This window comes from Nelumbo lutea, chromosome 3, assembly GCF_056320005.1.
Source record: "Nelumbo lutea isolate HS-2025 chromosome 3, American lotus-T2T, whole genome shotgun sequence".
NCBI classification, from domain to species: Eukaryota; Viridiplantae; Streptophyta; class Magnoliopsida; order Proteales; family Nelumbonaceae; genus Nelumbo; species Nelumbo lutea.
The window spans coordinates 41850153-41877760 of record NC_142686.1 but is presented as its reverse complement, the minus strand read 5'-3'; the positions used below and the strand labels follow the sequence as shown (position 1 = coordinate 41877760).

Genomic DNA, 27608 nt, shown 5'->3' with positions numbered 1-27608 from the left:
ATTTGGAAGTTTTAAAAACATTTATTGGATTTGTGCAATTCTGGAAAATTATTGAAAATTTGTTTAGTTTCTATAGTAAATAATTATTAAAAATTTGTTTGATTTTCAATAAATTATTATTATTTTTAGATATTAGGTTATCCATGTAAATGACACTTAGTATATCTTTTGGTCATTTCTGTTATCAAATTGGGTATTGAGTTTTCTCATACATTGCATAGGTCCCAGCTACTCTTATATAAAAAATGAATTCGACATGATTTTTTATCCTATATGATGTAAGCGGTAAGCCTAGCTCTAAACGAGTAAGTGAGTTCGGCATGATTTTTTTGTGATTTACAGCGACGAGAATCGAGATTTTCAGCACTGGTTCCCAGGTCAAACGGTCGGACCATTTGGTCAAAACTCTGGCCAAATAGTTCTTGGGTTCAAAATCAGACCGGATCCATAACCAGTTTCTGGTCAAATAATCCGACCGTCCAGTCCAATCTGATTTTCAAAACCATGATTAAGCCACCAGTTTATGGGAAATCAACGCTTCTGATCATCTAAGCAAGTTTAGCCAAGGATATCACATCTCCATCACCAAGGAGACTGGTGTAAAGAAGATTAAAGTAAAGACTCAAAATTCAAAAATCATCATTAACAGCTTCTTGAACGAGAAGAAAATCAAACCCTCATTACCCTCTAGTCTCTACACAACAAACGAGTAGCGAAAACGTTTTTTTCTTATGCCTGTCTGCACTCACACTCTTAAGAGAAAGAAACGCTCCAACAGTCCAGCGGATTGGATCGCTAATGAGGGGATTAGATTCCAAGCTCGTCTGTTTGGATTCATGTATCATCAGTTCTCCACCTCCCCGTTGAGTTCTGTCTACTGAAGCCATTGACAGATTTGCCACGCGCTGTTCGTTTTTTATGAAAGTCCCACATCGTTTAGTTACAAAAGGAAGAGGCCGTTAATATTATAGCACCCGTGAGGTAATAGTGTCTCTTCGGAGACATCCGATAAAATTGGAACGATACAGAGAAGATTAGCATGGCCCCTGCGCAAGGATGACACGCACAAATCGAGAAATGGTCCAAATTTTTTCTGACTTTTTCCTGCTTTTTGCTAAAAGCCCAAAAAACCCAGGGATCTTCCTCCGGTGAACCAGTGTTCGGACTTCTATCCCTTAATCGACCAAGTGAGACAATTGCCGTCAAGGAACATTTTTCTTCAGGTAATCTAATGATAGACATTATATCAACTTGTTGCAGCTCTTGTTGAGCGAATTGTTCTGCTATTTCATTTGATTTCAATTTGTGTTTGGATTCAATTTTGACTGATGAGAAGAGAAGCTTCCCGTTTAATTATATTCAATGTCTGTTAGAGCATCCATGCACACACAGCTCTAATATTGAACTTTCCTTTCACCAGACCTTAGAGGCTTGATTCACTCTATTTAGGATAATTGCTTCTCTGTCTGCTGAGGCTTTTGTTATGTCAATCGTAATTCTCTCTCTGCTCGTGCGGCAGTCTTTTATTATCATTCTGATGATGTCCGTAAGACCGCGTAATTACTGGAGGGCTTCCAAGTAAAACTAGAAAAGAAAAGTCTAAAAATCTGTGTTGAAATCTTTAGAAAACAATAAATTCTGTATATCAGGCCTCAACTAAAAAATTAGAGTCGGAATAACCTAATAATTTTAGTTCCTTAAAGAGGAGAAATAGCTACTTTACCCTCGCAACCAAAATATTGACTGTTGTTTACCATTTTGTGATTCTGTATCTTTGTTCAATTCTTCAATGGAAAGAGAAATGGCTCATTGAGGAACTAACTTCATGGAACTAGAAGCCTGTAATTGATTAATGATAGAATGACCCAATGGCATTTGGGGTGGGGGAAGGGCCTTTGGGCTTGTTGCTAAGTTTTTTTTTTTTTTTTTGTGGGCAAAGAAAAACTTCATTGAAGGATATTTCTGAACATATTTACATCCAAGCCTTGAGGCGGTAGTTGATATTGCAGATCGATTCCCTTCTTGCAGACTTTATAAGCTAGTCTGTGAGCTAGATCATTCTGATTTCTGTTTACTTGTATGATACAGCATACAAGCCCAGAGGCCCTTAATATATTCCCTCTTTAGTTTTTGATTAACATCCCGCATCGTTTAGATATGAAATACATAGGCCTTTAATATAATACCATCCCTCAAAAAAACGCAGGGATCTTGCTGCGGCCTGCGGTGAACCAGTGAGACGATTGCCGTCAAGGAACATTTTTCTTCAGGTAATCCAATGATAGACATTATATCAACTCGTTGCAGCGCCCGTTGATTCTCGTTGAGTGAATTGTTCTGCTATTTCATTTGATTTCAAATTGTGTTTGGATTCAATTTTGATTGATGAGAAGTGAAACTTCCCGTTTAGTTATATTCAATGTCTATTAGAGCATCATGCACACAGCTCTAATTTGGAATATTCCTCTCACCGGATATTACTTCTCTGTCTACTGAGGCTTTTGTTGTGTCAATTGTAGTTCTCCCTCTCTTTTATTATCATTCTGGTGATATCCGTAATTGCTGGAGGGCTTCCAACTAAAACTAGAAAAAGAAAAATCTAAAAATCTATGTTAAAATCTTTAGAAAAACAATGAATTCTGTATATCATGCCTCAACCAAAAAATTAGAGTCGGAATAACCTAATAATTTTAATTCCTTGACGAGCAGAAATAGCTACTTTACCCTGGCAACCAAAAAATTGACTGTGTTGTTTATCATTTTGTGATTTTGTATCTTTGTTGAATTCTTCGACGGAAAGAGAAATGGCCCATTGAGGAATCTTTTTGAAAAGAGAAAGCCTTTGGGCTTGTTGCTAAAAGGTTTGAGTATTTAGAACTTCACAATTGATTTCTTTTTCTTTTATTTTTTCCCCTTCAGTAGGTCAGATTGGGGGAAATGGCATCCTATCCAGTTGTGTTGCGCCAAACCACCTTCCAACATACTTCATTTGAGAATTTGCCATTGAACTTGCATCACAGAATAGTCAAAACAAATTGTAATTTTAGAGCAAACCCGAATCAGCTTTTCACCGAGTTTATAAATGAAAGTCACTGTTCATTAGTTCTGACTCGTCAATCTCTCATACTGTTGGTTCCCAACTCCCCAGCAATGTGCTGTTGGTAACAATCAAGGGTGTCTAAGGTTTGTGACGTCACTGTTGATGTCTTACACTAGGTCTGCATATTACTGATTTTTCTATTCATGGATAGGAAAGATAAACATGTCACAAATAACATAGTCTTCTTCATCAGGTATATATCGTGTTCCATTTTGTTGAACATGAATCTGAAAGGATCAATAGGTCCAAATAATGGAAGCATTTTCAAGACTTCAACGGCAGCCAAATTGTCTGCAGTAACATTATATTTCTGGATCACTTCTGTATCTGAGAGTATGAGATATTGAACTCCAATTTCTGATGATCCAAGTGAGAAAGAGGATAATGATGGTATAATTTGTTGGGGAAGGGGCTGAAGGAACAGAGGAGCAAGAAGGTGAGGAAAATAATGCTCCTTTGAATAAACATGATAAATTGAATAGGAAGGTTGATTGAAAAATGACGGTGTCAATAAAGAAGCACAAACGACAAAAATGTTGGGACTTTTCTGTTTAGGTGAATTTGGAAGAAATCTGTTTTGGGAGTTTTTTTTTCCCCAAATAAGCCAAGTTTCAATTACTAATGAGGATGTAAGTCCATATTTACAAAACTAGTAAAACAAGCTGCATAAACACACCTATGGGGCATAATAATTTGGCTTCTGCTATGAAAACTTTTCTACTATGTTTCGGGAGTTAGAAGGGAGAGATAGACAAAAGAAAAATAAAATAAAGACAAAGAAAAGCCAAGAGAGAAGATACAATTGGATATTTTTTTTCCTCAGTTCTGAAGGAAGTGGATATAGGGTTTCTGGAGCATAGAATGTTAATGGGTCTGTTGTTAGAGTGGATGGTTGTAGTTTTGGGGGTAAAGAGGATTGAATTGTCTGTGGTCACAATTAGAGGTGGACAGTATGGAGCTGAGGGATGTGATGAGTAGCAGAGTTTTTTTTTTTTGGGGGGGGGGGATTGGATGAGATGTTAATTGTGAATATCAAAACAAACATCCAGCCCATATTTGGTGGAGAAAACAGGGGAGAAACTGCAACTTAATCGTATATTGTTTGGTAATAAATTACCTTTTTTTGTTAATTTAGGTAATGATTTAGTTTGTTTATGTAAAAGTTTTTATGATATCTTTCTTGTTCCTTATCAAGATTTTACCACGAAGGCCTAATTATAAGTTATTTAAAAAAAAAATTGATCTACTGCATTTCATTTATGAACATTTCGCTACCTGTATTCCCTTCTGTGTCTAGTGACTCTGCACAAACATCTATTTTCCAATGGCTCAATCGAGTCTGGATCTCCTACACTCTTATTTCTGTACGTATTACTGCACTTCCAATGACTGGCACACATCAGCATTTTTCACAGTTTGGTTCTGAAGGCAAGTGCGAGCCACTTAACATGCTGAGAGACTCTTCGTTTGGCGGGTTCCTTTATTTTCAAAATATTAAATATAAAGAAAATCGAAAAAAAATAAAACAAACATCCAGCCCATATTTGGTGGAGAAAACAGGGGAGAAACTGCAACTTAATCTTATCTCCTCCTTGGCTATCCCCTTCTTCGGCAAGCAATTAAACCGTTGCTCTATATGGTTTTGAAACTGAGAAGATGTATTTGATGGGTAAAAAACAGAGCATCCATTTTTAAGCAAGAGAAGTTACGGCAAGGAGAAAATCTTCACTCTACAAGCAGATTCTCTGGATTGTTGATTCCTAAGGCGTATGTTTGGTTTGAAGGAAAATGTAGGGAAAGGTAGCGAAACCTTTACAATCTTAGTATGCTTAGAAAATCAGCTTTTTGACAAAATGGTTACTGATTCCTAAATAAATCATGGTTGCAGATTCCTATCAAAGCAAAACTGTAGAGCTCCTATAGTCTATTTTTGAAAATCAAGTGAGCTATCTCATGTTCTAACTTGTCCAACTTATTGCAGAGATATGTAACTTGTAATCTAAGAACTCCCGTGGTCTGATCAGAAAATCAGGTTAATGAAACTTAATTAAGATAATTAAGTTTAATCATGTCAAATAAATTATCTCTATTTAGGGAAGCTTATGTTAATTTAAGTTAATCTGAGTTAAATTAACTTAAGTTAATGTTAATTTAGGATAGTTCAGGTCAATTATGTGATTTTGCATGTAGCATATGTAACCATATATGATTAAATGCAATTGGTATGTTGAATGGGTCATGTTTATGTAACATTGTTTTATAAATGAGTCATCTAATATGTGGCTGTTGTGATGAGAAGAGAGAGTAAGAGGAATATGTTGAAAGGAGGAAGAAGAAAATGGAAAGATGATAAATATGGTACAAGGTTGATCATAAAGATAAGGAAGGCACACTAAGGGTACCGTGAAAACTGGAGAAGTTTCCTAATGTGTTGGAGAGAGAGAAAGAGAGAAAGAGAGAAAGAGAGAGAGAGAGAAGATTTTTAGGTAATAGGGAACTGAGGATTAATAGAAATAAATAAATGTGATGTATGAGAGGTGAAAAGGGAGAGGGGCATGCTGAGGTGGCAATTTCATAGAAATAGAAATGGAATAATGCACCTCTAAAATTTCAGGGTTGAGGTAATGGAGAGAGATAGAGACAGGCCATCTGACATGGCCTTATTTTAATATATTGTAAAGTAATGGGTTTGTTCGACTATGATATGGAAAAGATATGATATCTGAAAAACTTCTGACCAATCAATTGAAATCATAAACATGATAGCCAATCAGGTATTATTTATCAAAATTCATGGGTGAGTTTTAATTGGTCAAAACACTTACCATACCATATCTTATCAGCATGATAGATTTTCCCAAAAGTAATAGATATTATGGTCATTATTATAGTCTACTTATTATTAATATTTGTCTCCGAATAAGTTTCTAAACTTCAAACTCGTTCGGATCTAATTCAAATCCAATGAATAAGATTATATTTATGTACTTTTTGGGTAGATTGGTAGAAGGATAAGATTTGGTTTCAATCTAAAATTCTAAATATTAACAAATTAATTTTGAATACAGGCATATCTGATTTGATTTGATCTGTTTTGGACCTGCTCACAATTGGGTAAACCGGCCAAGTGAGTGCCAACTACGAGCCTGCCTGCAAGTGAAGTCTCCACTCTAACGTTAGCCAGGGCCAAGGATTAGCCTCTAAGTCGTAACTAGACCTGTTCATGGGTCATGTAGAGCCCCACAGGTTGGTCAGGCCCGGCCATTTTTTGTCGGCCTTGGATATGATTTAAGGCATGTTAGTTTGAGTTCAGGCTTAACACACTAGGCCTGACTTTTTTTGGGTTGGGCTAGAGCTTTCTCAATGATATCCAGTAGGGTCTAAAATATTTTATATAATAAAAAATATATTAATAATGTATAATATATTTTGGACAAATGTCTTAAATTATCCTTACTGTTTAGTAACTGATAAATTATATTTTTACTGTTTAACTATTGTATTAAAGTACTCTTAATTTTTCTGACAATTGACTACTTCTGTCCTTATTGTTAATATACCTTAATGTTGTGTCAAAATCCATACACACGTTACACATGTGATGTCTAAAATTTTTTAAAATCCAATATTACTTTCATCCCCTTCCTCTTGCCTGACGGTCCCTACCTCCTCCGACCTCTCTCTCTCTTCCCTCCACCTTTCTCTTTCTTCCTGTTCTCCAAATTTGCCATAGTTATTTCAGGTTTTGTTATTTTACAAACCTATTCTCCATGATCTCTCTCTCTTGACAAGAACCGTCGGTGCTGCTCTCTCAGTGATTGTTTACTGAGAGAGCGGATGGTGCCAAGGATAACGGAAACCCTAGAGCTCTAGGAGGCTAAGGACATCATGTGAGAGGGTCCTTCTACAGTGGTCTCAGATCCCAAATCTTCTACAGAGTTCATGAGGAAGCACGACATCTCTCTCGCTTGCAGGTCCTAGATCTGCTACTGGAACACAAAACCTAGTCCTTCTACAGTGGTCCCAGATCCCAGATCTTCTATAGAGTTTAAGAGGAAGCATGTCATCTCTCTTGCTCACAGGTGCCAGATCTTCTATAGCGGTCCTAGATCCCAGATCTTTTACAAAGTTCAAGAGGAAGCACAACATCTCTCTTGCTCATAGGTCCCAGATCTGCTACTAGAACTTGAAACCTGCTCCTTCTACAGTGGTTGGCTCCTTCTACTGCAGCAACCCCATTCTTCCTATGAAACCAATCTAGACAGTGGAACCAATCCAGACAGTAGAAGGACCCTCTCCCAAGCCACAACATCAATTACGCCATCCTGTCTGGGTCTCTGCCGGAATAATGGCGGAAATGGCAGTCACCCGTAGCGATTGTCGTTCTTACTCTCGAGTTGGCACTAGAGATAGGATGAGAATGTCACAGTGTTTTCTCTAACAGGGCTGCCCAAAGTCGGGTGTGTGTGTGAGAGAGAGAGAGAGAGAGAGAGGGGGGGGATGGGTTGGGCGGGAGTCGGATTCCAAAATCTGGTAAGGAGATGCTGAGAAAAAATAGACGAAATTTAACGGAAGGGTAAAACTAACATTTCAGCCCTTCCGTCAATATTTAACGGTAATGATAAGTTTTCAAAATAGTAGTACGGTACTGTTAGAGCTTACAGTGGGGGTATAGTTGTTAATTAACTAAACTGTAGTGGTAGTTTAAGAAATTTGCCCAATATTTTTTATTTCTTTTTCTTCTCTTTTTTCAAGCTAATAGTGAGATGGAAATATTCCCACATTCATGAGGAGTATTTGGGGTTGACCTGAGTTTGGGAGGTTAAAATCTCTTCGGAGTCACATTGTGTTCTTCGTCACACCAACCTTAGAGCACATTGCAGCCGTGGATTGGGAACATCTCCCATGAATGATAATATACAAATACAATAGATGTTCTCGATGCATGGCTGCAATGTGACGGGAGATTGGTAGGAGGAACTGATCCAGATTTGGGAGGGACGTTGATTGGCTAAGAGGTTCTCGTTACAATTTACCTAGAAGTTTAGAATAAAGTGGATGTTCTTCCATCATCGTCCTTCCATCAAATTTATCCAATACTAGAATGACTCCAGATTGCCCATGAGAACTTTGCCCATGTCTACTCACAACACTATCTCGTGAATTGGGAACATTTCCCCCTGGGCCCTACTTCGTAGGGGTTGGAATGGAACCATCGACCTATTGACCCGATCCTTGGCAAAAAATCGTTGAATCAATCAACAATCCATTGATTTGAGCAATTGAACCACCGGCTCGTTGACCTGTTTAATGGTTTTTAGCTGTTTTTTATTTTTTTTAAACGGGAATTATCCAGGCAATTAGTTCCGTTTATCCTAATCTCGGTACCTACCCAAAAATCGTTGAATTGGTCAATGACTTATTGACCCAGGCAGTCGAACCGTTGACCCGTTCAATGTTTTTTTTGTCATTTTTTTATTTTTTAATTTTTATTATCTGAATGGGCCATTCGTTCGATCTGAATAATCGAACCATTGACCTGAAAACTGGTGGCCAGAATGGTTCCGTTTTCAGGTCATATGAGTCACACGCTCGAATGACATAACACGTATGGTATTGCTTAATGGACCTCATACACATTTTTTTTTAATTGGGAACCATCCAGGCAACCAATTCTGTTTTACCCCAATCCCAGTCCTTGGCCAAAAACCATTGAATCGGTCAACGATTCATTGACTCCAAGTGGTTGAACCATCAACCCGTTGACCCGTTCAATGGTTTTTGGCTGTTTTTTTTTTATTATTTTTGTTGTCAGAATGGGTTGTCTGTTCGAATCGTCGACCCAAAAACTAGTGGCTAGAACGGTTCCATTTTCGGGTCGTATGAATCACACGCTCGAATGACATAACATGTATGATACTACTTAATGGACCTCACACACTCAATTTTTTGCTTGTAATTTTTGTTGTCATGGTCGTCCGTTCGAACCGGGTCATCGAACCGTCGACCAAAAACTGGTGGCCAGAACGGTTCTATAATTTTTTGCTTGTAATTTTTTGTTGTCAGAACAGTCCTTCCGTTTGAACTGAATGATCGAACCGTCGACCCAAAAATTGGTGGCCAAAATGGTTCCGTTTTTGGGTCGTATGAGTCACACGCTCGAATTACATAACATGTATGATACTACTTAATGGACCTTGCAAACTCAATTTTTTGCCTATAATTTTTGTTATCAGAGCAGACAGTCCGTTCGAACCAGATGATCGAACCATCGGTTGTCAGAACGTTATTAACAACATTTATCAATAATAGTAAGTAATTATACTATTTAATTAAATAATCATTAATGATAGTTTTAATAATATTATTTAGTTGTTTTTAATATAATAGTAACTATTAAATTTATGAATATGATTTATTAGCAATATTCATTAAATTAATAATTACCAAAAATAAATTAAATTAACAATATTTATTAGTAATAGTTAGTAATTATAATATTTTATTAAATAATCAATAATAATTTTAATAACATTTTTAATATAACAATAATTACTAAATTTATTAACAGTATTTATTAATAACAATAGTTGTAATTTTAATCTAAAGTAAAATTAAGGTAAATATCTATTTATTAACAATATTTATAATAACAGAAATTATTAATTATAATCACTAATTATATATTTATTAAATTACTGTAATAACCAGTAATTATTAAATTACAGTAATTAATTACTGTAATAATCAGTAATTACCATTATCTTATATATCTATTAATAGGAAATAGGTGATTGCACGTGGGATCTACTCGCATGAGTAGATTCCATTTCTTATATCTATATATATATATATATATATATAAAAGATGAAAATATATTTTAATAACAGGGGCATAATATTTTAATAACATTGAACCATTCTTATTTTTATTAATGGGTAAGACTAGCTGTAAATCCGTACAATTCACGGAAAAGTGATATGAAAGAAACAATGGAGGAGACAAAGCTTGAGGATGCATTTGTAACAATCTTCCTAATGGCCAAAACATTACATATTTCCTATAATTTGCTAGTAAAACACTACATTGTAAGCATTGATCGTTATATATATTCCCTGTAACTTGCTAGTGAACATTACACTATAAGTATTAATTTAACCATTTTGAATTTAAGCATCCTCAAAAACATAGATGGTATCAGGCTCATAAAAAAATGTTAAACATGTAGATGGTATCAAGGACTCTTCGCTTGAAACTGAAGGCTAAAATATGTCTTTTCTACTCACTTGTGCAATGAATCAAAGAACAAAATACCTCAATAATTTGCTTATAAAGTGACACAAACCACTTGTTATACCATATAAATTGGAAATTATGGCTTGATCGCTTGAGCATTGAGAATCTGCATACTTATCTAAAAAGGTAAAAGGGGAAATCTCACTGAAACCCAGCATCGATTCCTCCGTTGTGTCATTGTTCTCAACTGCACGATGAAGTAAAAATTTGTAAGGTGGGATAAATGAAGATTCCCCAAAGATAAAATAAAATAGAATCCAGATATTTTAATCAAAGCAATCAAATAAAAGTAAAGCTACCACATGCTTCGACTACAAGTTATATTAGACTTGTTGATCTTGCATATGCCTGTTGCATTTGAATGCTTAAATATTAAAGTGAATATGTGCTAACTTGATTTCTCATGTATGGATTCACTTGCATGTAAAGTTCTCCTTGAAGTGTAGGTTCTTGGTCTCAAATTCATCATTCTAAGGTTAGCAACCTTTTTTTATTATATTGCATTAATTTTGCTTAGAACCATCATTAGAGAAATATCTATCAAGCATTCATAGATCAAACTCCTGGACCTCTGCAGTTGGGGCCGCTTAAAATTGTTGAAGAACAATTTCCTTGCAGAACCAAACTTTGGCTTCTATCATTCTACATTTCCTTGCTTAATAGCACTTTTTAGGTTTTCCAATGTAACTCACCATAAAGACATTTTCAAATTGGGAATAAGAATATATCCTCAAGGGGTACAAGAGAGAATCGAATGCTAAAATACATTTAAGCCTTGCAATTCGTAAATGTGTACAAACAAAGAATCAATTTGCTTCAAATTACAAAAGGAATCAATTTTTTTATTAAAATTTTTGTAAATATAGAGATATTAATTTAATCACTTTTACAATACAAATTTTTCAATAATGATGCACTATTTGCACTAATCTTAGGGTCTATATCTATATCACTCCTTGTTAGCTTACCTAATAGCATTCTGGGCCTAATGCTTCCTCATCTTCCATGTAAAAGGATGTCAAAAGCTCCCTTGACACTTATCCCAAAAATCATTTTTGTTTCCCTCTCCCATAAATCCTATCATATCATTTGTTAGTAAATCCCTTTAAAGCCTTTTCTTTCTTTTTAACTTTTAGGGGATGTTTGAAACCGTGGTCGCTTTTCTAAAAAACGGTGCCATGTTAGATTCATATATGCGTTTCAACAAACGCCCGTATATATGATTGTTTGGTTCACACGTTTTTTGACAAAACGCTTGAACCATGGGCATGCCTCATAAATCGAAACCCAACCGATGCATGAAATACCAACAGTTGACTGATTGGTAATTACGTGTATCCTATGTGGTGCTTATCTGTCAACATATACATGAAAAACAGTGATGAAAATCACCTTACCAAACAGCATAGTGTTGTTCACTACCTACGTGGCAGAAACACTCTCAAACAAAATCAAAGCATTTTTTTTTTAGTGAAAAGTGGATCTTGGAAGTATGGGCATTTTTTCTTCAAAATCGGTCCCAAAAAATGCCTACACTTCCAAACACCATCTTAGTTAGATTGCTTGTAAACAGAGATTGCCTATGACCCAACTCATTCAAGTCAACCAAGTAAATATTAGTCACTTGGTTCAAACTGTTTCTATGAGAATTTTGGTTACCAGAAAGGCTGATCATTTAGAGGTATTATTCTAATGTGGAATGGTTCAACCAGTAAGGCCACTTTGACTTTAATGATAATGCACAAAAACAAAGAGCTGTAATCTAGTGATGGGCAAAACATTGAACTGATTCTCTAAAGAAAACTGCCCACAAAAATCATAAAAACTACATTCCTATCATATGCTATGACTTGTTAATGATCTTTTGACCTAAACCATGAAACAATATCCATTGGCACAAGAAAAGGGAAAACCTCTTATATTAATCAAGCTCAAAAATTATTGGATTCATTTCATCGGTGTTATATAAAAGTGGTGTCTACTACCATAATCTAATAACTCAAAAATTACATGAAAAAAAACATCTCTAACCCCTGTAAAAAATAAAGCCAAAAAATATATCAGATCCTTCACTTTCCCTATTAGCCCAAGCCAACAGGAATTCCTTTTTGTCTAACGAAGTGCACAACCTTTTGTTTCCCTTTTTTTTCTCCATATTAACATGAACCAACTTGAGAATTGAAATTGAAAGGTAAAAACATGGAAATCTTACAGAAACAATCACAGAAATAGAAGTTGAAAGGTCTACTATTTTTCCTAGGAAACTAATAGAAACAATCATGAAAACCAACATGTACTATTTCATAAGGATGTTAATAATATATTGATATTCCAACAAAGATCAAGGAATCTAAAAGTATTGGCATAAAGAAAAAAGAAATATAAAAGCATGAATCATCAAAACAACCGCCAATTTGTCATCTAATTAACAAAGCCAAAAAATAGGCATTGAACTAATATAAAACCACTTATTAAATCAAAAGAAAGTGGCAGGGAAATAATAATAGATTAGTTCAATGATTTTGGATCAAGTTTCAGGTATAGTGCATAATTGAATGAGTGCTTCCCTTCTGATTTGTCCAGTTGATCGGATATTGAGAAGAAAGCTCTAGTGAGTCCAAGTCAATCTCTAGCTCAGTCCAAATTGATCAGATATTGGAAGCTAGTGCTGCCATTCCACCTAATGACAGACCTTCCATGGCTGATGCAATCCCGACCTTCCTCGATTGTACTACAGCTTGTGCAATTAGACTAATCACCAATAACATAACCTTAACCAGAAAACTAAAGCAAACAACCCACTCAGAGAACTCAAGAAAGCCAATAACAATGAACGCCAAACACATCAATATAGAATGCACCTCCCATGCTTCCTAACAGATATAGAAATGATTTGGATGAAGAGTTAGAAAAAAGGTGAAGGGTAATGGATAAAGAATTTGGGTTTGAAGCATAAGAGAAACAGCAATGCCGAGTTAGTGAAAGGAAATGAAAGTTTTGAAAAAATGATAAAATACAAAAACCTCCCCTGAGGTTTCTGACAATCATAAAACCCCCTTCAAGTTTCACTTTAATAAAGACCTCCCCTAAACTTTTGGAAAAACTCGGAAAAAGCCTTCCTTCCATCACCAACCCAAACGGAAAATGTTGGACTGATGCATTATTTTTTTTAAATACCCATTTTATCCTTTTGCATATAATTTTATATACTAGTAAAATAATTCTAAAAGAAACTTTAATTTGAATAACCTATTTATTGTCTTCTTTCTCTTTCAATCTACCATCACTGAAACTCCCAAGAAGAAAAGAGGAACCATTCAACCACCATAGCTAGAAAGCAAATGAAACTTGGACGTTTATTATGGCCTGCAAGGCACTTACACCAACTACTTTTACTATCGTGGAACTCAGAAATGAAACCTGGATAACAAAATGATCTTCTCACAACTGTGTTTATGTTATGCCGTTAATAAGAATCTAACTAAGAAAAAATAGATTGTGCCATGGTACTAAAGATGTTCAACTTTTTTGACCCACAAAGAATTGAAGTCCTGATCAAATTTAATAACCGATTTATACAAAATTTTTGAAATTTTCATTATCAAAATTTGGAAGTGAAGTGATTAGATTACCCCCACCCCAAGGAAAAAAATGTGAAAAAGAAAAACATACAAAGAGAGAGAATGGAAACTAGTTAAAAGAGTTTGTTCTAAGGAATGCCATATACTGGAAGTAAATAGCAAACACTACATTTCACATTTTCACTGAAGGTCACTTCAAAATGAACCAAAGGAAAAATAAGGTTACTTCAACTGAAGTCTGGAAGGGAAGAAGACTAACCTGCTACGACAGATCCTCTGTTCAACTCCATTCATGATAACTTTGGTAGTTTTAGTGTGAGCCTCGCAAACTTTGTGCCTCTTGTGGTAGTCCTTTGAGGATCTGAGATCCATTTCACCATGAACTTGGGAAAAGGGAATCTGATAATTCAAATTCGTCATGCGAGATCTTTTTGTATGTATAGGTGACCTAATTTTGCATAGAACTGGATATTCTTTGGAAGATTCACCATTCTGTGCATCTCTATGGTCAGGCATCTCCTCTTCTCTGAATAGTGCTTTCAGAGTAACCACACAAGAAGGAGAAGCTTCTATTTCAGCTTTAGTCCTACTTCTCAAAAAACCCACCAATTTGGTTTGTTAGGAAGTGGCTTCTTGGTGGTTGCAAGGAAACCCAATTCCACTTTTCTACTTCTTGCAAGAGTGTTAAGGTCACTGCAATTTCCCTTATTGTTAATGGCCACACCTTTTTACAGTGGCTGAATACTTCCTTTTTTTGATACAATAGAGTTTCTAGGGTAGGAGATGGAAAGACCAAAGAGGAGAAGAGGAGACAAATGGGTTATTAAAGTTAAATTTTCTTTTTAGTAAAGTTCTATCTGAAATGTGAAATCATATAAAAGGGTAAAATAGATATTTTGAAAAAAAAATAACGTATTACTCAAGCGTTCTCTGTTTAAGTCAGCGATTGGAGGTTTTTGTTGAATTTTCTAAAAGATTAAGGGAGGTTTTTGTTAAAATGAAACTTGAGGGGAGGTTTTTATGATTGTTACAAACCTCAGGGGAGGTTTTTGTATTTTACCCATAAAACAATTGGTTTACCAAAAATATATGATTGAAAAACTTGGAATTGCACACGTGCAAGCATTAAGAGTAGAGAGGCCTAGGTGTGAGATCTTTGGCCCTCACACATTCCTCTTTATTATATAGATATAGATCCATGGGGTAAATTGCTGAAATCCACTCTGAAGTTTTGGACCGTTGCTAAAACCTCCCATAAAGAAAGAGAATTTAAAGTTGTAGATTTACCTTTGAAAGGTCGATATGGAGGATAAATTTGAAAAATAAATCAGTTTCAGAAAAGAAATTGGAAAGGTTTGGGGTAACAATTCATATGTATAGAAATTTGAAAAATAAACATTTTGGTCAAAGTAATTGTATGGGTATTTTAGACATTTTTATGCCTCTTTTTAGATGATTCTAACAAAAAATGTCTGCTTGCAACTATATCAAAAAGTTTATGGGAAATGATTGCAATTACTAAATTTGAAAAGTTTCAACAACAACCAAAAATTTCAGGGGAGGTTTTTGCAATTTACCCTTACTTATTTGAAGCCTTCACTACTGCAAATGGAAGAAATGACCAATGAAAGCCAGTGTTATTGCCATGTGCTTATTTAGATGGGAATTAGCAGATCTGGATGCACAAGGCATCAGGCACAAGAGTATTAATGGTAGGCAGTAGGCAGCAGGCGGCAGTCACCGCCAAGTAACTCATCAGTCAGTTAGCCAGGCTTCATCAGTCAGTCACTCTCTCTGTTTCGAGAGAGGCTTCCTCTTGAAGATTTTTGAGGATTTCGATTCTTAGGCTTCCTCTCTATTTGTTAGGGGTGGCTCCCTTTGGGGAGTCCCCCTTTCTCTTTGTTCTTTTATTTTTCTGTTCTCCATTTCTCCCCTCTTCCATGATTTCATTTTTCGTGCTTTCTCCCATCTGTTCTCTTTGTTCTCCTTTTGTTATCTCTGTTCTCCATTTCTCCCCTTCTCCTTGCTTTCATTTCTTCTGTCTTCTTAGAGTTTTTATGCTTTCTTTTCTTATTTGCAAGCATTCTGACATGGGGTTATTTCTCTTTAATCCTTTCTGCGATCACCACCGGTGGAGATTGCTTCACCTATTGTCATCTCTGGCATTCTAGCTGGCAGTTACAATTCTCTGACATTCTAGATGGTAGTTACAGTTCTCCGACGTTCCAGATGGAAGTTTTTAGTTCAAGTTCTCCAGTGTTATGGATGGCAATTACAGTTCATGGCCTTGCTGTCTTTTGCGAATTGGATTGGATTGGATTGCTTGGTAGTTACAGTTCATGGCGTTATGGCTTGGTAACCTCCTCTGTCAGCTACAATTTCCTTTGGAAACCTCTCCTGTTAGTTTCACTCACCGTTTGTGGTGGATGTGAGACGTACTTATCTACTTCTGTTGGTAATTTTAATTCACCTTATTTTGATTGCAGAAGTTCTTCTGGTTTTCCTTCATTCATTTCTATATTTTGTTCTTATTGAGAAATTGTATCTGATTTTTTTGATTGACCTTGTTGGCTGTTCTTTGTATCAATTTCTTGAATGAATGAAATATGCTTTAAGACTTAAAAAAAAATGGTAACATTTTGGCTTAAAAATAGAAAAGTCATACGTCAAAACATAAATTCCAGCAGGAAAAAATGTCAAACCTCACACTAAGGTGTGTATGAACGCTACAGTAAATTTAGGTAGTTTATGTTAATTCTTTTTGTATTCTTTGGGGGTTTGGAAGTTTGGAAGACTGAAAATTGGTCTTTTTTTCTTTTTAGTTACTAAAGACTGTAAGACCAAAAGATGTGGGCACAGAAAGATTTCAAAGGATCCAAAATGCTAAATTTTGAGAAGCTTCAAATAAAACTTTCTAGTCTTTCCACAAGATAAATAATCCTTATATGCATTTTTAAAAGCCCAGTAGATTTCACTTCAGCATTATCAAACAACCCCTTAAGCGGGTGGCTCATGTTGACCAAAATTCAGTCAAACTAATTCAAGTTATCTCTAAATTTGAAATCATCCATTTTAACTTCCAACACAAGTTGAGGTAAGAATTTCAGGTGTAAACCAGGTAGTTTTATTATAATAGAGTTTATCAATAGCTTTATGTGGTTTGAAATGGGTTGGGAGTGACACTTGAATAAAAGAAAAAAACAATTTGGTTTTGTATAAAAAAACAACACATGTTTTTGAAACCAACAAAATATTGAATTAAAAAAAAAAAACAAATTTACTAGTATAAAAATCATATAATTTATGGAGCACGATGTTAAATGGTCAGATGAAAACGTATTTTTGAAACTAGATTCAAGAGCATGTTTTTGGTTTCAGTTTTGAAAACAAAAAGCACAACCAAAAATATGTTTTTTTGTGTTTTTGCTTTAAAAAAAACCTTAAAATCAATACATCTTGTGGTCTTCTGGGCTGTTAAAAGATCTTTTTGAAACAACTTGTCAAACAATGTTTTGAGTTGGATAAAATTGCTAGAACACCTAGAAAATACAAAATTTTACACTTTACATATTTGCATTTATAATCCATCCAAACTGAGCCTTAATTACAAACAAATTAATCCATTTTTGGTTCCATATGGCGCAAGTATAGCTCTAAGACGAAACAAATTGGAAGGTATAGACTATAGAGGCATGATTTTTTTTATCTTACACGGTCAAGACTCAAGAGAAAAAGGCCCTGACTTCAATGGAGATTTTGGAAGGCTCAAAGTGGTGATCAAAATAAACTCCGACACAGCTGTTAAGAGAACCAAGGAGGCAGAGATTGGTGGCATGGCAAGAGAAGCAGATAATTAAGCTCATGGTTTTACAAACCGACCTGAAAATGGAATCCCTTTGACCACCGATTCTTCAGTCAAACAGTCCGACCATCTGATTTTAACCCCGGCCAAACAGTTTTTAAGGACCAAAACTAGATGTTAAGCCACGGCCAATTCCTGGCTCAAATGGTCCATCTGTCTGATGGGGTCCGGTTTTCAAAATTTATGATTAAGCCACCAATCTATGAGAAATCAAAGCTTCTTGACAGATCAGTAACTAGTAGGTTGTAGCAGAAGAAAGTTTTAGCGGAGGAAAGCACATCTTCATCGCCAAGGAGACTGGTGTAAAGAAGATTCAAGTAAAAGACTCAAAATTCAGATAATCCCCCTTACTCTCTACACAAAAAACGAGTAGTGAAAACGTTTTTTGATGTCTGTCTGCAGACTCTGCACCAGTGAAAACGTTTTTTGATGTCCCTCTACACAAAAAACGAGTAGCGGATTGGATCGCTAATGAGGGGATTAGATCCCGAGCTCGTCTGTTTGGACTCACGTATCCTCAGTTCTCCTCCACCTCCGTTGAGTTCTTTGTCAACTGAAGCCATTGTTAGTTTTGCCACGTGTCTTAGTTTTTGATGAACATCCCACCTCGTTTAGGTATGAAATACAGAGGCCCTTAATATAATAACATCCCTCACTTAAGATTGTCTCTTCGGAGACATCTGAAAAAATTGGAACGATACAGAGAAGATTAGCATGGCCCCTGCGCAAGGATGACACGCACAAATCGAGAAATGGTCCAAGTTTTTTTCTGACTTTTTTTCCTGGCAAATGCGAACCGGTTTTCGGACTTCTAGCCCCTAATCGACCAAGCGAGACAATTGCCGTCGAGTAACATTTTTCTTCAGGTAATCTAATGATGGACATTATATCAACTCGTTGCAGATCCTGTTGATTCTTGTTGAGCGAATTGTTCTGCTATTTCATTTGATTTCAATTTGTGTTTGGATTCAATTTGACTGATGAGAAGAGAAGCTCCCCGTTGAATTATATTCAATGTCTGTTAGAGCATCCATACACACAAGGCTCTAATTTTGAAAATTCCTCTCACCAGATCTTAGAGGCTTGATTCACTCTATTTAGGATAATTGCTTCTCTGTCTGCTGAGGCTTTTGTTATGTCAATCGTAATTCTCCCTCTGCTCGTGCGGCAGTCTTTTATTATCATTCTGATGATGTCCGTAAGACCGTAATTGTTGAGTGGTGTTAGGGCTGCTGTAGGTGGCCGAGTGGTGTAAGGTGGGATGTAGTGACCTTGTCAAGCTCCTTGTGGTCGTGTAATGCCCTCTTAAGTGTGTTAAACAAGTTTGAACTGGGTGTAGCAGTTTGACTGTGTTGTGGTGCTTGTGATGCACATTTTTTATTGAGTGGTTGTAAGAGGGCCTACTGTTGTGTTGTGGTGCTTGTGATGCTTATGTGGATCGTAGGTGTGTGAAGTCAGTAGTAGTGTGAAGATGAACAAGTTGTGCTCCCACTGTTGTGTGTATGGGCTGCAATAGGTGCTGAAGTATCAAACTATGAACACCATCAATCAGCTTGTAGTTGAGAAGTAAGGTTAGAGGCAACTGTGAAAGAGTACAATGGTAGCAATAGGAGATGGCTACAATGATCAGAAACCTAGTGTGGTAATTTCCTCCGACTACTTAGGGGTACAAATGACCTCAATTAAGCTGAATGGGGAGAACTATGTTCCATGAGCTAAATCAGTGGAAGTGTTTCTCAAGGCAAAGAAGAAAGTAAAGCATGTAAGAGATGAGAAGCCATCAGATGACTCTCCAGGGTTTGATGATTGGGAACAAGAAGATGCTCAAATCATGACTTGGCTGTGGAATATTATGGAACCCAAAATTAGTGCCAACTTCATGTTCCTTGATACGGTTAAGGATATATGGGAGCATGCTAAGAGGTTATATTCTGGACAAGATAACACAACAAGAGTGTATCAGCTTTATCAGGAGTATTTTGATTTATAACAAGGAACCAAAGCACTAGAAGAGTACTATGCCTGCATGAAGAATATAAGGAATGAACTCAATATCTATCACCCCCTTACTCTAGATATTAAAGTTCAGCAACAACAAAGGGAGCAACTAGATGTTACAAGATTTTTAGTGGGGCTGAAGTCGGAATATGAACCAGTTAGAGCCTAAATATTTGGAGGCTCTACTCTTCCTACACTTGAGGAAGTATTCTCAAGGCTTCGTAGAATTTCTTTGGGACAGACAAAGAGCTCCACACAGTCTGATAGATCAGCACTTGTGATAGATAAAGGGGTTGGACATAGTATAAGAAGGGGAGGTCATGCTCCCCGAGGAGGCCGTGGCAGTTTCATGATTAGTCGGGGTGATCGTGACTCAGGGGGAGGCCGTGGCAGAGGGAAGAATAACTCTACAAGGAAATATACTCATTGTGGTAGAGAGGGACACACAGTGAATTTCTATTATGATCTACATGGCTTTCCCTCTAAATGGGCTAATCATGCTGTAACAGGTGAGGTTGATATCAGTGATAGTAAATCGGCAGACCGAACTCCTCCCACATCTATATCTACCTCTGGGAGGGAAATGGTGAGCATACCACGTGATGAGTATGAACGGTTCCTTCAAACTACTTCACATCATACCACTGCCACACTTACCCAATTAGGTATTGCTTGCATGTCATCTAAAACCTCTCCCTGGATTATTGACTCTAGAGCCTCAGATCATATGATCGGGACTCCAGGTGTGTTCTCTTCTCTTTCTGAAACCTCTACATCACAAATTGTTACACTTGCCAATGGGTCCTCATCTCCCATATGTGGTGTTGGTAATGTTGACATGGCTTTTGTGCCCTTATCATCTGTTTTATATGTCCCTAAGTTTCCATTCAATCTTATGTCTGTTAGTAAAATAACCAAAACTCTTAATTGTTTTGTTATCTTCTTTCCTTCCACTTGTGTTTTTCAGGATCTCAAGACGGGGAAGAAAATTGGTGGGGGGCATGAAGTTGGTAGACTGTATTATCTTGACGGTGGTGGATCTTCAATCGCTCTTCAGACTTCACTTACTCCTCTACAATGGCATTGCTAACTAGGACATCCATCTCTCAAGGCTCTCAAGATTTTGGTCCCGTCATTAAGTCATTTGTCAGTTTTGCAATGTGAGTCATCGTGTGTCCTTCAGTCCAAGAGTTGAGAGTCGTATGCTGAGTCATTTTTCTTTGGTTCATTCAGATGTTTGGGGTCCAATAAAAATAGAGTTTTATAATGGGTACAAGTATTTTGTCTCCTTTATTGATGATTGTTCAAGAATGACATTGATTTACTTAATGAAAGAAAGAAGTGAATTGTTTTCCATTTTTCAAAAATCTCATGCTGAAATACGCACACAATTTGGTGTTCCGATCAAAATTCTCCGTTCAGATAATGGTCGTGAATACTTTCTTACTTCATTTCAACAGTATTTAGAACAACATGACTATTATTCATCAGACATCATGCATACACCCCTCAACAAAATGGGGTAGTTGAACAGAAGAACCGTCAGTTTGGCATTATTCATTATCTCGTCTTTTTACATCACATCGCCAGTTTGTTTCCCTTTTATCCTCTATTTCCATACATAACAATGTTCAAGAAGCTCTCAGTTCACCTGATTGGCAGTGGGCAATGGAGGAGGAATTTTCTGCTCTTCAACATACTCAAACGTGGGAACTTACTACTCTCCCACCTGGTAAGCATGCTGTGGGCTGTAAATGGGTGTATACTATGAAATACTTGCCAGATGGTAGTGTGAAACATCTGAATGCCAGACTTGTTGCTAAAGGTTACTCATAGTTGTATGGAGTGGACTACATGGAGACATTCTCTCTGGTGGCTAAGATTGGTTCTGTTCATGTACTAATTTCCCTGGTAGTTATGTATGATTGGCCTCTGTTTCAGCTTGATATAAATAATGCTTTCCTCCATGGTGATCTTGTGGAGGAGGTATATATGGAGCAACCACCTGGGTTTGTTGCTTAGTGGGAGGATGGTAAAGTGTGCAGATTGAAGAAAGCAATTTATGGGTTGAAACAATCACCGCGTGCTTGGTTTGGGAAGTTCAGTAAAGTGGTGAAGAGTTTTGGAATGAAACAGTGCTAGGTAGATCACTTAGTGTTCAACTATGACTCAAAAGCTGGGAAGATTCTATTAGTGGTCTATGTGGATAATATTATCATTACTAGCAGTGATAAATTGGGGATTGGCAAATTAAAGGTATTTATGCAAAATCATTTTCAAACAAAAGATCTTGGAACATTGAAGTATTTCTTAGGAATAGAGGTTGCTAGGTTAAAACAAGGTGTAAATCTGTGCCAAAGAAAATATGTTCTTGATCTATTGGAAGAAACATGACTGTTAGGTGCAAAACCAACTGAGACCCCTATGAAACCAAATGTTAAGTTGAGCAGTGATATAGGAGAAGTTTTTGAAGATCCTGGAAGCTGAACTATCTGACTATCACGAGACCCAACATATCCTTTGCAGTCAGTGTGGTGAGCCAATTCATGCAGAAGCCTCGTATACCTCACTGGGATGCAATTCTTAGAATTGTGAGGTATCTGAAAGGCGCTCCAGGCCGTGGACTATTGTATAAACCAGGAGGAAAACTTGAAGTAGTGGGGTATAAAGATGCGGACCGGACAGGCTCAGTGAATGATAGAAGATCTACTACGGGCTATTGCACATTTCTTGGAGGAAGTCTTGTGACGTGGAAGAGTAAAAAACAGACGGTTGTGGCCAGAAGTAGTGCTGAAGCTGAGTATAGGGCCATGGCACATACTACCTGTGAGTTAGTGTGGTTGAGGAATTTTCTACAAGAAATTGGGTTTTACATGGATAAACCTATGAGATTGTATTGTGACAACCAAACTGCACTCCATATCTCATCAAATCCTGTATTTCATGAGAGAAAAAAGCACATAGAGATTGATTGCCACTTTGTGAGGGAGAAGGTCCTTGCTGGAGAGATAAACACAGAACATGTGGGCTCGAATGATCAATTGGCATATTTGTTTACAAAAGCTCTAAACTGAGGGAAAGTGAACCATCTATGTAACAAGCTCTGATTATATGACATATATTCTTCAGCTTGAGGGGGAGTGTTAGAATGAGACGAATAGGGGTAGTTTAGTAATCTCATGTCAGTTAAGTACTTTTCTTATGTGGCTGTTTATTAGAGTACTCTGTCCCACACTTAAGTGAGGGTAGTTTAGTCTTTGTAAGTGTAATTAGAACTTAATAAACATTAGGGGGTCGACTGCCTGGGTGACTAATCAGTTTCGACTAAACCCTTCAGTTCTCTCTTTCTCTTGTCTTCTTCCTCATCTTCTTCTTCCTTCTTCACTGGTTTGGATTACTGTAGCTGCTCCAAAACAAAACCGATCCAGAAAACGAAGTGGTCAGGGGTCCAATTCTCGGGTCAAACGGTCCAACTATTCGAATTGAATGGTCGGCCCGTTTTTACAAAAATAAAAAATGGTCAAAACCATTCAAATGGTTTGAATGGTTAACCATCCGGGTCAGTGGTTTGTTGACCGAAATTCGGTTTTCTAGAAAAATGGAACCAATCACTTGACTAGTTCCCAGTTTTTTCAATCCGACCATCCGGTTTTGAAAACCATGATTTACAGATACAATTTCACTCAAGAATTTGCTACTCAACATGAATGGAAGATAATAGCATGAACAATACCCAGGGGAGTCATGCCGCCCCCCCATGGTTCATAAATCTCCATTGTAATATGGTATTTCATGTAAATTTCCCTCTGTGGGCCCATGCATATTTATTCCCCTCCCCCCAAATCCATTTCAGGTTTTTCCCCCCTAAAAATTTTCTTACTCCGCCCTTGCAAATAAGGTTGTGTTTGGTTGCAATGCAAATACAAATATGTATTTTACATAAAGACTCTCTTTTCAGTTCAAGAATGCAAAGTGTATTTATAGTATAACTCGATTTTGTATTCTTCCTGTTGGTTTTAAAATCAGTGCAAAGTATGGGCCCCGTCATTAAATGCTCCCTTTACCAATGCTCCAATGCCTAAACTTTTTGTCAAACATGCCAATTATCATAAGAGCACAAATCTGTATCCAAAAAATTGGTACAACAACGCTCTCTCATAAGGATACAAAAATGTTAGAAAACACATTTTTGACCTCTTAATCATTGCATTTTTGTATGTCAAACAAACACTCATAAATCCAACTCAGGGTACATAAATACCTCGGTTCAACGTTTGTATTGCAAACAAATGTAGTCTAAGGAATAAATACTTAAAAAAAATGAAAATAAAATTTCAGTAGAAGATATCATTGATTGTTATCACTGTTTTAGGATTCACATCGAAAAGCTACAATAGAAACCACAAGTGCACTTTCATGTGCAACATTTACATGGGTAAATTCATTTACCCATGTTCTTTTGATTCCTAGATACGTTATATAATGACATTTTTATCCATAAAAATATGGTATTAAAATGGACAAAGCTATCCCATTATGTATCCTAAAAATTTCCCCCATGTGGGAAAGCTACTTACCCACTTGTGAGATGGGTTAGTTTTACCCAAGTAAAGGTGATTTTACTATAGAGCCCACTACTTAATGCAAAAAGAACATTCTAAAGTTGGTCAATGGGAAAAATATACCCAATGACCAACTTTCCCAGGCTTATCTATCGGTAAATGAACGAAGCCTGAGACTAAGCGAGTTCAAAGATGTGTGGAGGCATGATTTTTCTGATTTTTCTGCACTTTACTTGGACAATAGAAAAGGCCATGACTTCAATGGAGATTTTGGAAGGCTCATATTAGTGATCAAAATAAACTTCGACACAACTGTTAAGAGAACCAAGGAGGTAGAGATTGGTGGTATAGCAAGAGAAGCAAATAATTAAGCCCATGGTTTTACAAACGGACCTGAAAGAGGAACCACTTCGACCACTGGTTCTTGGGTCAAACGGTCCGACCATCTTATTTAAACCTTGACCAAACATTTTTTAGCAGTGTTTTCAACCCGCCATTGACTCGATTGATTGAACCATTTGAACGGCCGCCCAAATAGGATTTCGGGTCTAGTTTTGTTAAAACCTGTCAAGTAGTCAAAATTGTTGAATTGGTCAAGAACTGTCCAATTGGGCCGATTCAATTGTCAACGGGTCATGGGTTGCACAATAAATGCATGCAAGTTTTTAAAAGGCATAACTTTGCACTCCGATGTCTGATTGGGGTGATCTTTTTTTATTTTGGGTAGCTTTTCAAAATCTATATGTTTCAAGGGGTCGTTGACGCCTTGCTATCTATAAAAGTAGGAATATTTTGGGTAACTTTTTATGTCTGTGTGCACTCACACTCTTAAGAGAAAGAAGCGCTCCAACAGTCCAGCGGATTAGATCGCTAACGAGGGGATTAGATCCCGAGCTCGTCTGTTTGGATTCATGTATCATCAGTTCTCCACCTCCCCGTTGAGTTCCGTCTACTGAAGCCATTGTTAGATTTGTCACGTGGTCTTCGTTTTTTCTGAAAGTCCCACATCGTTTAGGTACAAAAGGAAGAGGCCATTAATATTATAGTACCGCTGACGTATTAGTTCTTCTTCGGAGACATCTGATAAAATTGGTACCATACAGAGAATATTAACATGACACGCACAAATCGGGAAATGGTCCAAAAATTTTTTGACTTCTACCCTTAATCGACCAAGTGAGACAATTGCCGTCAAGGAACATTTTTCTTCAGGTAATCTAATGATCGACATTATATCAACTCGTTGCAGCTCCTGTTGATTCTTGTTGAGCGAATTGGTCTCCTATTTCATTTGATTTCAAATTGTGTTTGGATTCAATTTTGACTGATGAGAAGAGAAGCTTCCCGTTTAATTATATTCAATGTCTGTTAGAGCATCATGCACACACATCTCTAATTTTGAATCTTCCTCTCACAAGATCTTGCTTCTTCTCTGTCTGTCTGCTGAGGCTTTTGTTATGTCAATTGCAGTTCTCCCCCTAGCTCTTGCGGCAGTCTTTTATTATCGTTCTGGTGATATGTCCGTAATTACTGGAGGGTTTCAAGTAAAACTAAAAAAGAAAAATCTAAAAATCGGTGTTAAAATATTTAGAAAACAATAAATTCTGTATATCATACCTCAACAAAAGAAAAAAAAAATAGTCGGAATAACTTAATAATTTTAGTTCCGTAAAGAGCAGAAATAGCTACTTTACCCACTTAACCAAAAAATTGACTGTGTTGTTTACACCATTTTGTGATTCTGTATCTTTGTTCATCTCTTCAATGGAAAGTGAAATGGCCCATTGAGGAACCTTTTGGAACTAGAAGCCTGCAATCGATTAATGATAAAATGACCCATTGGAATGTTAAAAATTTATCTGTGCATTTGGGGTGGGGGAAGGGTCTTTGGGCTTGTTGCTAAAAGGTTTGAGTATTTAGAACTTCACAATTGGTTTCTTTTTCCTTTATTTGCTTTTTTCCTTACTTTTTGTTCCCCCTTCAGTAAGTCAGATTGGGGGGAATGGCATCCTTATCCAGTCAGTTGCAGTTATGTTGCGCCCAACCACCTTCCAACATACTTCATTTGAGAATTTGCCATTGAACTCGGATCACAAAATAGTCAACGCAAAGTGTAATGTTAGAGCAAATCCGAATCAGCTTTTCATTGAGTTCATAAATGAAAATCCCTGTTCATTTGTCCCGCCTCATCAATATTCACCCATTTACTATTGGTTTCAATAGGATAATCTAAATCATAGGATCACAGCATCACAATGACCTCATACTGTTGGTTCCCAGCATTGTGCTATTGATAACAATCAGGGGTGTCTAAGGTTTGTGATGATAAGTGTTTATGTCTTACACTCGTTGCGCAAATTACTGATTTTTCTATTTATGGATAGGGAAGATAAACATGTCACAAATAACAGTCTTCTTTATCCAGTGTATGGATATTATGGGATTAGCGTGTGCTTTATCATGTTCTATGATATTTTGTTGAACATGAATCTGAACGGATCAATAGTTCCAAATAATGGAAGCATCTTCAAGACTTCAACGGCAGGCTAGTACATTGTGTGTGCCTGATGCCAAATTATCTGCAGCAATATTATATTTCTGGATCACTGCTGTATTTGAGAGTATGAGATATTGAACTCCACCAATTTTTTAGGGTCCAAGTAAGAAAGAGGATACTAATGATATAATTTGTTGGGAAAGGAGCTGAAGAAACAGAGGAGCAAGAAGTTGAGGACAATAATGCTCCTTTTGATAAACCTGATAAATTGAATAGGAAGGTGATTGAAAAATGATGGTCAATAAAGAAGCACAAATGAAAAAATGTTGGAACTATTCTTTTTAGGTGGATATCAAGAGGTGAATTTGGAAGAAATCCGTTTTAGGAGTTTTTTATTTTTATTTTAATTTTTGCCAAAATAAGCTAAGTTTCAATTAATAATGGGGATGTAAGTCCATATTTACATAACTTGTAAAACAAACTGCATAAGAACACCTATGGGGCATAACGTTTTGGCTTCTGCTTACATACCTAATATTTACAACTGAATACTTCATCTACTTTAGGAGTTAGAAGGGAGAGATGGACAAAAGAAAAATAGAAGAAAGACAAAGAAAAAACAAGAAGATAGAATTGAGGTTTTTCCCCCTCAATTCTGAAGGAAGTGAGTATTGGGTTTCTGGACAATAGAATGTCAATGGGTCTGTTGTT

The 27608-nt window shown here is 36.6% G+C and overlaps 1 long non-coding RNA gene, 2 other non-coding genes and 1 pseudogene across 3 annotated transcripts; all 4 read left to right on the top strand.

Moving 5' to 3' along the window:
• Positions 1-989: 989 nt before the first annotated feature.
• On the top strand, positions 990-1092 carry LOC148864493 (U6 spliceosomal RNA). Its single transcript, XR_016112036.1, has one exon. It is a non-coding gene; the product is annotated as a U6 spliceosomal RNA (small nuclear RNA).
• Positions 998-6657, top strand: LOC148864492 (uncharacterized). Its single transcript, XR_016109111.1, has 3 exons — positions 998-1223; positions 2207-2270; positions 6169-6657. It is a non-coding gene; the product is annotated as an uncharacterized LOC148864492 (long non-coding RNA).
• An 11847-nt stretch (positions 6658-18504) lies between these two features.
• On the top strand, positions 18505-18607 carry LOC148864491 (U6 spliceosomal RNA). The gene has a single exon (XR_016112038.1). It is a non-coding gene; the product is annotated as a U6 spliceosomal RNA (small nuclear RNA).
• Positions 18608-25462: 6855 nt separating this feature from the next.
• Positions 25463-25550, top strand: LOC148864490 (U6 spliceosomal RNA; annotated as a pseudogene).
• The last annotated feature ends 2058 nt before the right edge of the window (positions 25551-27608 follow it).